This window comes from Trichomycterus rosablanca, chromosome 5, assembly GCF_030014385.1.
Source record: "Trichomycterus rosablanca isolate fTriRos1 chromosome 5, fTriRos1.hap1, whole genome shotgun sequence".
NCBI classification, from domain to species: Eukaryota; Metazoa; Chordata; class Actinopteri; order Siluriformes; family Trichomycteridae; genus Trichomycterus; species Trichomycterus rosablanca.
The window spans coordinates 26,868,825-26,884,113 of NC_085992.1; positions in this window are offsets into that span (position 1 = coordinate 26,868,825).

Sequence of the window (15,289 nt, forward strand, 5' to 3'; positions counted from 1 at the left end):
AGAAGCTGCTCAGACCTAAAACTTAAACACACGAAACTAAGGTAACATCCACACACACACACACACACACACACACACACACACACACACACACACACACACACACACAACTTGGCATTGTTTCACAGGGAAATCAACTTCCACCTTCACACTTAAACAAATCAGTATGTGTGTGACTAAAATGAAACAGACAATCTTTCACACCTTCAAAAAAGTTCCACTGCAGGCAGGCCTGTAATACAGTGAAAAAACACTACAGTATTTACATTGCATGTACAGTAGTTTAAACAACTAATTGCCCTTCTCCAGATCTAATCCAGATCTGAATCTACTATTGCACAATGAATGAGTTCAGATCATTAAACAAAATGTATCACACCAATGACATAAAAATATAATGAATTTAGTAAAAGATATTTGGTAAACCAATTTACCTAATTAAATACAGCCCAGCTTGATTAGAGCCAACCCTGTAGGATATAAATCTCAATCTCGCCTAGAACTTGAAGTTAAGCAGCCACTTTGAAGTTTCTACATGGACGTTATGACACAATCAGCGAAAGAAAAATGTATTTGGCTCTAGGACTCCACCGAACTACAGTGAGAGTTATGCCAAGTTCACACTACATGACTTTTGGAGCTGTCAGATCGCTGTACAGTTCACACTACACAACTGGATCTCTTGTAATTGGAAGTCTTTTAAGTTGTTGTGGACTGATCGGCGATAGGGGGTCATACAGTACACGATCTACCTTCAGGAGGAATCACAGATGAGTCTGTCTGGTCTTCCAAACTATGTTTTGTCACTAAAACACATGCGAGGAGTGACGAGGGGTTTAATGATACCGCGTCCAAACATGCATGTCATCAATAAGCGAGCAGTCAAAGTTGTTTGTTCAGCAAGTAGGAAAAAGAAATAAATCCGAGTGGATTGGGCTACGTGACCAGCAGGGATTGTCTGTTCTGTAGTGAGTTAAAATAAATATTTTTTGCAATGCGTTGTTGGTATTATGGTTTGGTGTGAACAATTAGATCACAAATACTGTAAAGCTTGTATGTGTGCCAATGTATTCTGATAGAAACTGTATTACGCCCCTGTTCTATGTTTTAACACTACTCCTTTGCGTTCTCATTGGCTGTAGTTCGACATGGCACTCGCTGCCACTCGCAACCTGCTCGCAATGCTTGTCATACTTTAGGGTTTTGACGCTGACTGGTCCAGATATTTAGCATGCTAGATATTTTTCTTGAATCTGCGAGTGCTTGGCGAGCCGCTCGGATCGAGTCATTGAACAGTTCACACATATCATTCGAGAGCCGAGTTTCGATCCCCGAGTGAACGCCGCGTTGCTGCTGAGCTGCCACATCTAGCGACGACCTTTCAGCGAGCAAAAATCAGGGCAAAATCGTGTAGAGTGAACTACATTAACATTAATATCTGTAAATAAAAAAGAAAAACACATACCAGTGGTGAAACCACTAACCTGATAAATTTAGGCTCAGGGCTAAGTGTTATCCCAAAATATAGAAATGAAATGCAGTCATCTAAGGCCTCACAGAAGGTTTGTGTTTTTAACTCCACAGTATGAAGAAATAAACTTTATTAACAAATAAAACTGAATGGCAGCAAAAAAAACTGCTCACAATGACAAAAAAGTCCTCATCTGAAATGAAGCACCTTTACACATTTTGCACAATATGGTAGTGGTGTGGTATTGTGGGGTAGTTTGCAGTGTTTAGACTAGATAACTCGCCATTATAAAGAGAATGAATTCGTTTTAGGTTATTTTTGTGGGCTATAGCTGAAGCATACTTGGTTTATGCAAAATGGCTATGATTCCAAATTCAACTTAGTTTATATCAGTTGGTTAAAAAAGAAGTAGAATTAACATTATTGAATAGGCTGGTCAAAGACTTAACTGGAACCCAACTGAGATGCTGTAGCAGTTCATGGCAGAAAATCAAGCAGTTTCTTGATTTAAAACCTAAGGTACATAAGGTGTACCTTGGTGTTCTTGCACATCTCTAAAACATGCAGAATTTGGTTTGAGTAAATGAATACTGCCAGACTTACTAAGTTTCTGACCAAGTATATTTCAAAGTAATAGAAATGTATGAAAGACATCATGATAGTGCCACACCTTAAGCCTCTCGTAACTCACTTCTTTGGGAACTCAACTATTCTGCTTGGTCTGATTCCGCTCCTTTACCCCCCTGCTTGTTAGTCTACTGAAATTTACTGTGGCACTCTACTGTATGTCTTTATGAAATATGACTGCACGCGGTATCAGAGGAAGGCAACAGTAACCTGACACCGTGCTAGGATGTTGAAAACAGGCGCTGCTTTGCGTGTCTTATAGAAAATACTTTCCTTCAGTGACCTTGGCTAGCACTCCTAACCACAATATTTATAGCCACTGTAATATAATTTTGCTTATTTTATAGGAAGCAATGATTCAGTTTAAGAGTGTGCACTTATAGTCCACATCAGTAGTGCTGTATGGAAATAGGCATGAGGTATTTATAGCAAGAGCTTCCTGTGACCTCCTAACCAAACTGTATCACGACAAAGGAAGATTTATGTAGCTGTTAGGATTTCTACATCAGAGGTATTATAAGGCACTAAACGTCATTAAATAGCAGTTTCATCACGTGTGGTACAACACCATGCCAGTATCTGTTGTTTGTCTATAGAAACAGCCAATTCGAGGAGACATAAAAATGTGTGCATATGATTAACTAAGCTAAAGTCAGAAGGCCTGAGGTTTTAAACCTAATTACGCCATCAATTTTACTTACCTCTTCAGCTGGGTAGTACGATTATTTTTATAGTGCTGCAGAGGTTCGATCATAAAGTCTGGCCTGTCCGAGTAACTAAAAGAGAGTTGCTACCGGGGACAGGATGTGCCACACAATAGCCATGGCAACAGTTACAATTAAAATCTGAATGCCTAAATATTTTAAGATGTGATTTCTGCAGCTGTTTTTACAGTAAATAAAATAATTTACACAAATATTTCATTTATTTAAATTTGTTGTGTAGTTTTTTTGAAAATGTTTCATCTGGTGAATACATGTAAAACCTCAACTTTATTAATTTTTGTTAATATTTACTAATTCCATATTTGTTTCAAACATGTTTAATGTTTTTTCCATTTTTTAAACATGGTCCTGGTCTTTTTTGTACAAGTTGGGACATTATGGAAAATGTAAATAAAATAAAAATGCAGTGTTCCTTACATTTACTTTGACTTTTATTTGATTACAGACAGTCTGAACCCAAGATATTTCATGTTTTGTCTGCTCAACTTTATTGTATTTATTAATAAACATCCATTCCTGCATTTCAGGCCTGCAACACATTCCAAAAAAGCTGGGACGGGGGCAATTTAGAGCTGGTAATGAGGTGAAAAAACTAAATAATGATGTGATTCTAAACAGGTGATGTCAACAGGTGATTGTAATCATGGTTTGGTACAAAAGCAGCATCCAGAAAAGGCTTTGATGAGCAAAGATGAACAGAGGATCTCCAGTTTGTCAACAAATTTGTGAGAAAAATTATAAAAATGTGTAAAAACAATGTACCTCAAAAAAAGATTGGAAGGGGTTTGCATATTTCTCCCTCTACAGTGCATAATATCATTAAACGATTCAAGGAATCAGGAGGAACTTCAGTGCTTAAAGGCCAAGGGCGCAAGCTTAAGCTGAACGGCTGTGAGCTTCAATCCCTCAGATGGCACTGCATCAAGAACCGCCACTCAACAATAGCTGATATAACCACATGAGCAAGGGATTACTTTGGCAAACCTTTGTCAAGCACTACAATACAGAGTTACATGCACAAATGCCACTTAAAACTTTACTGTACAAAAAAGAAGCCTTATGTCAACCATGTCCAGATAAGGCGTCGACCTAGGATGGACCATTGCACAGTGGAAACGTGTATTGTGGTCAGATAAATCAGCATTCCAGGTCTTTTTTGGGAAAAAAAATATGCAGTGTGCTCCGGACCAAAGACAAAAAGGACCATCCAGGTGTTAACTCAAAAAGCAATTCCCCAATAGAGAATGTGTGGAGAATTATTAAACGGAAAACGCAACAACGGCGACCCCGTACTGTTGCACATCTTAAGACGTGTTTGCAGGAAGAATGGGACAAAATAAAAGCTGAAACACTAAATCACTTGGTATCCTCACTGCTAAAACGTCTTTTAAGTGTGGTGAAAAGGAATGGCAACATCACAAAGTGGTAAATGCTTTACTGTCCCAACTTTTTTTTGGCATATGTTGCAGGCCTGAAATGCAGGAATGGATGTTCATTAATAAATTAAATGAAGCTGACCAGACAAAACATGAAATATCTCAGGTTCAAACTGTCTGCAATGAAATAAAAGTCAAAGTAAATGTAAGAAACTTTTTCTGATTTGGGGTTGTAGTATTTGTGTAGTACCTGATGTATTGCAGCCATCAAATTTAGAGTGTGCCTATAAATATAAACAGTTATTTAGTTGTAACATGAAATATCACATCTTTGCACTGTATTTGATATAATATAACTTACAAAAGATTTGCAAATCATTGCTGTCTGCTTTTATTTGCATTTTTTTCATCACCCCTTTTGGACCGCCCCAAAAAACTATTCCTAAAGGTCCCAGTCTTTCATTTTGACATTTATGTTAAACTTTTATGGCTCATTTACACTCATATTCAGCATTTTGCTTCTAAAGCTCCAGATGCATTGGGAGGAAACTTACAGTAATATTCTGTTTGTCCTTATTTGTGTGTGTGTATGTGTGTGTATATGTGTATGTTTTAATAGTTGACATCCATGGTTCCACAGTGAGCCTTGGTTTATTTGATCAGCCATCTGTGTTCTTGTTCATATCCTGAGAACAAGACAAAGATCAAAAGTTTCTATGACGTACAGCATAAACACATCAAAGTAGGGAAACACACAAACATGCACACATATTTAAACCGACCAGGAACAGTGTGGGGTGGCACGATGACAAAGCTGGTAGAGTCTGTGTCACACAGTAACATGGATTCTGGGGGCCTGGGTTTTGCTTTTCTTCCTATGTATGCTTCTGGGGTTCTTCAGTTTTCTTCTGCCACATCAAAACATGCTGAAGTGAAGTGGACTTGTCCTCATTTACGGTATATGACCAAAAGTATGTGAACATTTGCTCATGAACTTAGTGGGATTCCTATTCCTATTGGATTGGCCCCAATTAGCGTTTAAAGTGTGTTCTGTAGTATTTGGGTATTTGTGCCCATTTAGTTTACAAGCATTTGTAAGGTTAGGCACTAATGATGGACAAAAAGGCATGGTTTGCAACCTATGTTCTAATTCATCCTAAATGTATTCAGTAGTGTTATGCTATGATTTATTTTACACCAAACCCATTAAACCATGTCTCTATAGACCTCTCTTTGTGCACAGGGGCCTTCCCAAAACAGTTGCCAAGTTTAAGACATAGTTTTTGTTTAATTGATTTTATATACCTGGTAAAAATTTAACCCCTAGCATATTTGTTCTCCTCCTGTCCTGCCATCACACTTCCAGCATTCCCAGACTGTAAGAAATGCTTTTTAAAAGTGTGAAAGTTTTCCCCTTGCCACATTTTGTATGGCTTCACTTATTAAAGCTCATTCAAGTGTGGTGTGGAAACAGTTTGAACAAACTGCACTGAACCAAGACTGTGTGTTTATAGAGGCCCAAATCAAACACACACTGTTACACACCACTCCATCTACTGCGCACATGTACACACACACCTAGACGCACGGTAGCCCTACTCAACCCTATGCTTTAAACTGTAATAACATTGAACAACCCCCAAAAAATTTAAAATGCTGGGTTTTTTACATTTACTTTGCCTTTAATTTCATTCCAGACAGTATGAACTTATTGAAATATTTAAACAGACTATTTTTTAAAAATATTTACCCCTTTACAGTGCATAATATCATTAAACCATTCAAGGAATTGTGAGGAATTTTAGTGCGTAATGGCCAATGGCACAAGCTTAAGCTGAACGCCTGTGATCTTTGATCCCTCAGATGGCACTGCATCAAGAACCGCCACTCAACAATAGCTGATATAACCACATGAGCAAGGGATTACGTTTGCAAACCTTTGTCAAGCACTACAATACAGAGTTACATGCACAAATGCCACCTAAAACGTTACTGTGCAAGAAAGAAGCCTTATATTAACCATGTCCAAGAGCAGCATCAAGTTCTCTGGGCTTGGAGTCGTCTGGAATTGACAGTTGAAATGTATATTGTGGTTGGATGAATCAGCATTCTAGATCTTTTTAGGAAAAAATGAATGCTGTGTGCTCCGAACCAAAAACGAAAAGGACCATCAAGGCTGTTATCAGCAACAAGTCCAAAAGCCAGGGTCTGTCATGGTATGTGGCTGTGTCAGTGCCCTTGGCAAAGGTCATTTACCTTACCTAAGTTGAGATTTTAGAGCAACTTATGCTGCCTTCAAGACGTCGTCTTTTCCAGGGACGTCCATGCATTTTTCAACAAGACAAAGCAAAACCACATGCTGCACACATTACAAAGGCATGGCTGCAGAAGAAGAGGGTACGGGTACTGGACTGGCCTGCCTTCAGTCCTGATCTATCCCCAATAGAGAATGTGTGGAGAATTTTAAAATGAAAAATGTGACAACGACGACCCCGTACTGTTGCACATCTTAAGACGTGTTTGCAGGAAGAATGGGACAAAATAAAGCTGAAACACTAAATCACTTGGTCTCCTTGGTGCCAAAACATCTTTTTCTGATTTGGGGTTGTACTTTCACTTATTAAAGCAACTTGCAGCATTCTAAGCACTTTCTGTAAGGACAGGTGATCTGTCACTAAAGCAGGTTTCCTAAACACCAGTAAGCCTGTGCATGGTGTTTTAATGGAAAGTGGAGTTCCCAAGCAGTGTGCTGAGAATACCCCCTTCATTTGTAAGTAGAAATAAAACACTAATGGGGACCACAAACCCTCATTTGGCTTTAATTACAAGGCTTTAAGTAAGGAAAGTGGATTTATTACTTTACTGTGAGGTGGTTTGTGCCCCCTTGCCTCCACTGGGACAGTAAATATTAAATGTTTACCTCCAACAAAGTAAGTAAAATGTCAAAGTTTAGTCTAAGTTTAGTCTAACAAAAAATCTTTTAGGGAGGAAACTTGCTCTATGGGTGCAAAGAAACTGTAAGAGCATACTCGCTCCTCCTTCACTGCAAGGCAATAGAGGGTGGTGTATCCACATGTGGGCTGGTGTTGATGGAAAGAGTGTCTCCGGTCTGCTTGATCTGGGCTGCTGTGTGTGCGTATGGCCTATGTGCTTCCCCCCACAGGAGTAATCAGCCATGCCGATCCCTATGGATTTTAAATGGAGCCCCATAAGCTAAGCCTCTACACTTACACACTGATTACTGGCCAGTGCTAATACACTCATGAGCATGCAGCAAAGAACAATTTACTTCCACATTCCTTTCCTTACTCCATCACTTCATCATTTGTTATACAGTTAAGTTTAAAAGTTTACATACACTTGAAAGGAATGTGTTTGTCATAGCAGTTTTGGAATTTTAATGATTTTTGCAACTGGTCTTCTTTAGTTCGCCTGAATAATTGGAAAACATGCTTTGTCATATTGTTCCAAAAAGAGTATTGTGTGTTCTGAAAGTCTGCTGAAAGTGTTCTGAAAGTCACCCACTATTTAATTATTTATCCCTTAGCACATTGGCCATCAACAAATTTCTGAAACAACCCTAACAGAGTTGACAGAGTTCAACCAAAAGATTTTTTTTTTGCTATTTTATTTCTGCATTTTCTCCCCTTTTCTCCCAATTTAGCATAGTCAATTCGTCTTCCGCTGCTGGAGACACCGGTCGTGTCCGAGGAGGGTATTTTTGCCTGCCTCACGCTCCCTCCAATGCGTGCACAGTCCACCAACCCATTCATATTCAGCTACACATTCAGTGAATTTGCACGTGAGGCCAGTATTCACACGCAGAGAGCCAAGCACTGATCTCCGTGCTCCTCCACTTTCTGTACAGGCACCTCGGGTCCTTGCACAGCGTCACTCACTTTCAGTCTGTTCTTTTCCCACCCGGCAGACTTTAATGGTGTGATGTACTTAAATGTAAATGTAATGGCCAATTTTGTCTGCTGCAAGCATTGCCTTTTGTGCCCGCTAGTGGGCACCCAACCGACTGGTAGCAGAGCTGAGGTTCGAACAACCAACAGACTTAACATTCAGTACAACCCACATATTTACTAGAAATTTGAGGTCAGGACTTGCCATTTATGTTTTATGTTTGCCAGATTCAGCTATTTTAAAACCAGTTTTAATGTGTGTTTTGGGTTATTGACTTGCTAGAACACCAAATTGTGTCGGTGGGTGATATATATTATATAAATATATATTATTTAGTTCACTTTCTGAAAAACACCAGTTCTATTAACACCAAAACAGACCCAGAACATAGTACTAACAACCACCATGTCTGAGTAAAGGTGCAGTGTTGTAGGGTTTTAATGCCCTACCTTTTCTACTCCATGCATCCTATATGCTTGTGGTTATTATAGCCAAATTACTCAAATTATTTTTACTTGATCACAAAACTCTCCTCTGATGGACTTTTTCTTTTTAAATTTAAAAGCAACAAACTATAGTTCAGCTTAAAGTTGGCGATTTTGGAGCAGTGGTCTTTTTTGCACTGCAGACTCTAAGCTTATGGTTATCTAAATCTTTCTTGGCTATGGATAGTAATAGCTCCCACATCTTCTAGTTCATGGTAGAACTACTTTTAGTGTTGCTGACCATCTAGACATATTTTTTCTAAGGTGATAGTTTGGGGTTTTTTTTACCATCTTTTGCCAAGAGATGATTGTTCCTTGTACGTATGGACCTGAAGTTGCTCACAAATGGCTTATACTTTACCACAGTAATCCAAGTTGCGTGTCACACTTGGATTCAAAAGCAATGGCTGCAGAGGTAGTCATTTTCATTAATTCTAATCTCTTTTTTTATTTTCAACATTGTTTTAAAATGTGGTTATATGTGTCATTCATTTTTTATTTTCTTTATAATCATCTGAATAATGAGTCCTGTGTAAATCTCTTAATTGTTCAACTAATAAAAACACTGACCCCTATACTAACAAGCTAGTCAACTGTGGTCGTGGTTTCACTTAGCTCTCTCTCTCTTTTAGTTATAGATAGGTGAGCAAGAGAATTTTAATGGAAGAAGAGTTGACTCATTGATTTTAACTCCCTGGTTTGTTGTGCAGTGGGGCTTTCACCTCACAAGCTCAGCTGCTGCACATTGAATCACACTACAGGTAGTGACTCCCTCGAGTTTATTCAACTGTGCCTTTTGTTTACTTTTTAAATTATTTCCAGCTAGTTGTTTCCTTCTTTTGATAGCTCAAAAACTTTATAGAGGCAGAGTAAAAACTGCAGCAAATGTTGACATAGCTGAAGATCCTGGTGGATCCCAGGCTGCAGCATCTGCCCCAGCCACTTCCACTACAAGCAAGCCTGCTGTCACTCTTAATCAGCATTTGTAAACTCAAATCCCAAACCCCATCCACCTGCTCCTGAACAATTTGATAGGGAATCAGGCCATTGTTCAAGGATTTTCTTACAGTGGTTTACCAGAGAGCAGATAATGAATGAGTCTCCATGTTTGCCCTGCAACAAAAGACAATGGATTAGTACATCTATTAAGTCTATTAAGTAAGTCTTGGCTTTACAGCATATCCACCCTTCTTCATCTCTTACCAGGGCAGCATCAATTTTCTGGAGAAAAAGGCCAGGTCCCTGTATTATTGCATTGACTACTGAGGTCTCAACAACATCAACAGTTCATCTGCCACCTCAGCATAATCACAGCACCCTTAGCTGTCTTGACCAAGAAAATGTCAGGCAGGTTTTGGTAAATACCAGAAACCCAGGGGGCCTTTGATGAAATATAGAAACACCTCATGACTGCCCTGGTCCTGAAACTGCCCGATCTCAAGGTCCTGTTCATCATAGAGGTTGATGCCATTGGTGCAGTCCTTTCCCAACGTGAAGGGCCCAACAACAGACAACACTCATCGATTGTCTCTGCCTAAGAGAAACTGAGATGTTGGGAACAGGGATGGCTTGGTATGGATGTTGGTATGGCTTGCTTTGGAGAAATGGAGGGGTTGTCTGGAGGGGGGGAAACATCAGTTTCTTCTCTGGACAGACAATAAATCGGCTTATTTCCAGCAGTCCAAATGCCTTAAACTGGTACTATGCAGCTCCTTGACCCCCCACCCATGCCCAATCTTTCACCACTAAGAAAATCAACTCTTTTACGAGTCAGTTACCTTGACTGCTTGTCTGCTTGATCTTGCAACAGGATGCTTAGCTCGCCCAGTCTAAAACAGAGTACAAATCCCAGGAGCTATAGCGCTAATGAGCACTAATGCACCACACCTGACTTTGGGGCTATTTAAAGAAACCCTGGAGACTTTCTGTGTCTGTGTTTGGGACCAGAATCTGTCTAGTGGTAGGTCTTCTTCTGTGATCCTCTGTGCTTACTCCTAAGCAACAGCAATGCTGCATTGCCATTGCTAACAGTCTTTACACCCCTGGGGACTCATTAAAGAAAAAAAAACTTTATGTTGACTGAAGTTTATAAGACTAGCGATTAACAAGGCCCTTCCTAACCTGAAATCAGTTTAAAAAGGCAATGTGTGCTGCTTGTTTGTTGTGGGTGTGTTGTCACAGGACGCTGCCCACAGGGTGCTGTAGGCTGGATATTTTTGATTGGTGGACTATTCTCGGTCCAGAATTGACAGTAAGGTGTTTAAAAACTCCATCAGCATTTCTGTGACTTATCCACTCATACCAGCACAACACACACTAACACACCACCACCATGTCAGTGTGACTGCAGTGCTGAGAATCATCCACCACCCAAATAATACCTACTCTGTAGTGGTCCTGTGAGTGTCCTGAACATTAAAGAACAGCATGAAAGGGAGCTAACAAAGCATGCAGAAAAACAAATGGACTACAATCAGGAATTGTAGAACTACAAAGTGTGGTCTCAGTTGAGCTGATAAAATGGACAGTGAGTGTAGAAACAAGATGGTGGTTTTAATGTTATGGCTGATCGGTATGTATATAGATATAATATTAATTAAATGGTGCAATATGAATTATTCTGATTGTTATTATCCTGTTTAGTAAGATGTGCTCCTCCTGCATCATCTTGTCCGAAACAGTTTTCTTCAGCCTTGCTTTAGCCTGATCCACAGCATGGAGTGTTTATGAACCTATAAAGCTGCAGTGTTTGATAATGCCTTGAACTTTTAATGGCTGTAATTAAAGACTCTCTGCATCTGGACCCTGCCGAACCACAAACTGTGCACAGAGCAATATAGAGCAAGCAGGATAGAAGAAGGTTGTGTTCGGGTAATAAAAGAACTGAGAGTTTAGGGAGTATTGGGTAGCTTTGTGTATTGATCTGGAGTGACCCTGAGTGTGGCCCGCCTACAGAGGCCCCCACCACACACACTCAGCATGCTATCACCTAACCACTTAACTTCCCTTCCTTCTTGCTTTCCTTATTCACTTTATTCACCGGACCTGTGTAATCCCCAGCAGTGCTTTACTGTAATCCAACAGCCTCGCTTCATCCCGGAATGCCACCCTTGACCCACAGATACATACTGAACAGCATTTACTTCTGCCAAGCCACGTATTCTACCCATCATGCCTCTTGTCATGCACTGGAGGCTTTTTAGCCAGAGTTGCAGACTCAGGCAGAGGTTAAATGCCTGGGAGGGAAATCATTGCTGACCCTGTCAGATCTGGACGTAGCTTAGAGCTTACCCAAACCACAAAAGACATACCGCGGTCTCCAGATGAGTTTCACAGATGCTTCAGAAAGTCTCTGTGTGCGCACATGAGCTTGATCCTACTACAACTACAGTTGTCCAAGGTACAAAACATGCATAAAATAGATGATCCTTGAATTGTACAACACATATTTTTTGTAATGGATAACTCCCACTAGGAAGATTAAACAGCTAATAGAGATTTACTGTCTAAAACAATGATGCAGGCAAACAGGGAGGATGTGGGTTTGATCTCATAGCCATTATCAGAAATTATGGTTTAAGGTTTTTTAATGATCAGTTACTGATTTGAAACAGACATTATATGAGCAAAAGGATTGATTTGAGGTACATGACTGTGCCCTTGTACATGTTTTAATGAAATCATGGTTTGACAGATTTGGTGTGGAGAAACCTGGAAACACTGGGTTCACTGTAAAGTACACCCTGTCTTCTATTTTTCTTTCTTTTCTACCCACACTAATGAGCATATTGGGCAACAAAAGCTCTCCATCTATCACGGCCCATCACAAGGTCTTCAGCTTCATCACAGAAGGCCTTGAGGGCTTTGAGGTCGTGATGAAGGTCTGACGCCAGGTCATTCGTGGCCGACCCCTTCAGGTGGAACCCATCAAAATGCCTTCTTCGGGATTCTGCTGTCGTCCACGAGGATGATGTGTCCAGCTAGTCTTAAGCGACAGCGTGTGATTGTTATGCTGAGGCTGGGCATGTTGCTTCATCGTAGGGCCTCTTCGTTGGAGATGTGGTCAAAGTATTGGATGCTCAGTATCTGTCTGAGGCAACACTGGTGAAAGACGTAGACCCTTTGTGTGACACTGGCCGACACTTTTCACGTATTTGTTGAAATACCGCCAATATAAAAGTGCAAAAACTTTTTAAAGATCCCTTGTAATTTGGGGAAGGTCCTTTTCTGTTCCAGCATTACTGTGCCCTTGGACACAGTAATGTTCATAAAAAATGGCTTGACAAGTTTGATTTGAAAGAAATCCAACATCCTACATGGAGCCCTTAACCCTATTAAACACTTTCGGAATGAACTTGAAGGTAGATTGCGAGCCAGACCATTTTTAACAGACTGAGCACATATCCCCACAGACAAACCAAAGTCTTGGGAAAGCCTTTTCCAGAAAGTGGAGGCTTTTATAGCCACAACGGAATTGGGGCTGTAAACTTCATATTAATGTCCAATAATTTGAAATGAAATGTCATTGCAATGAGAGTTCATTGTGAGGTGTCCATGTACTTTTGGTCATGTAATATATTTTTAAATAAAACAATGCATTTCTTTGTTGTCGAAACTTATACACACTCGGCTTAAACCACTTGTAAAAATGATTTTATTATGGTTGACCTTGCTTGCAAACTCCTAAGAAATTCTTTGTTGTACAATGTGGAAAATATGTGGGGAAACACGCTTGAGTGGTCGACTATTTAAAAAGACTGCATTTTTTTATTAGCAGCGTGTGTGACTTTTTTCTCATTGTACGCAGTTCTGATAAAGTTCTTAAGAAGTCAGACATTGTGAAATGTAAAACTATTGACTTCAAAAAGCTGGACTATTCTGTAAGTGTAAAACATTCACCACTCCACCAATTGTGACTTGATGCCACCATTATCCATTACAATGATTTCCTTATGCTGGAGCACAGTATAAAATGAAAAATACACATTTTAAAGTTAATAAAATGACATGATGTTCTTATGGCTGAGACTAAAAAGAGTGAATCATGACATTTGACTCGGGGATGAATAAACAAAACAACACAGCTTTCTCTAAAGGGAGCAGACTAATTATGCAATCAACATCATGATGTCAATCCAGCTTATTCTTGGTCTTTATTGTCTTCTGAGTCCTGTCATAACACTGCCTTCAGTTCTAACATGTGGGTGTTTCATATATATATATACTGTATATACATATACAGTATATATAGTATATATATATATATATATATATATATATATATATATATATATATATATATATACAGTATATACAGTATATATATATATATATAAATAATGTAACTCTTTGGAAGGAATGTAAATCAGCAGCTCCTTTTCTGTTCTGGCCATCTTGTAAACTAGCTTAGTGGTTGTCATATTCCTCCATTAGATCAGTTTTCTGCTGCACATGCCCTCAAAAGCTTGAATGCATCTTTCTTCCTCTTACTGTAGTGTCCAGGCTTCACATCCATAAGTGGCTACTGGCCAAAACAAGGCTTTCATCAATCGTAGCTCGGTGATGGTGATAATTGACCTGTTTGTACATGTATTTGTCAATTTGACCATCACTACCATGCCCATTACCATTCTTGACTTTACCAGCTCATTCTGCAGTTTTTGCTTTTGCTGCATTTATTAGCATGTTATTTTTCTTCACAGCCTTCTTGATTTGACACTCCAGCTCCTGTAGGTCTTTTGGTGATGTGACCAATTATATGATGTTAACAGCATACTGAGATTGCTAACGGTCTTTCCACCAATCCTGAATCCTCTAGTTAATCCTTGTAGTGCCGTTTTCATCACTTGTTCTCCAAGAATGGTAATCAGAAATAGTGAGACGTTACTTTCTTTTTGGACTCCCTCTCTTACCCTGAACTATGCTGATTTGTGAATGCTTTTTTTTACAACAGTGAAATTAGGTTGTCTGCTCAGTATGCATTCAGCATCCACCCTGTTACACCTGGTAAGATGCTAGTCTCCCACACTTTCCTGCAGACCTTATGCAGCATGTTCAGAATCATCTCTCCACCAAACCTGAGCAGTTCAACTGCTGTGTCATCTGGACTAGGTGCCTTTCGCTTAGTCAGCTCTAGCATGGAACACTTGCTGGAACTCAACAACAGAACCCTGACCTCAGCCCCACTAAACAGCTTTGGAATAACCTTTCTTGACCAACATCAGTGCCCAGCCATACAAATGCTCTTTTAACTGAAAAGGCACAAATACTTCAAAGTCTTGTGAGAAGCCTTCTCTGTTGTTATAGCTGAAAAGATCACAAATAGGTGTCCAAATACTTTTGGCCATATAGTTTGTATTAGATGTTGTGAAATGATACTGTAAATTTCTTGGAGATCTTCCTGGACATGCTGCAGCAGCCAGAACCAAATTACAATCATTATCTTGAAGTGTACAATGTCTTATTGTTGGCTGTGCACGTTGTAAAATCGTTTCCTGTGCAGAGGTTATTTGATGTGGTCCACGTGGTAAATTGTTCACTACATACACTGAGTTTTTCTGCCTTCCAAGTGTGGAAACTATTTCTTAAATTGCAGTGCATATCAACTGTAGTTTAAATAGACATCTATAGCTGCAATAAATAAATCAGTTATTCAATTGGACAGATTAGGTGTAAACGCTTCCTCCTGTGTTATGT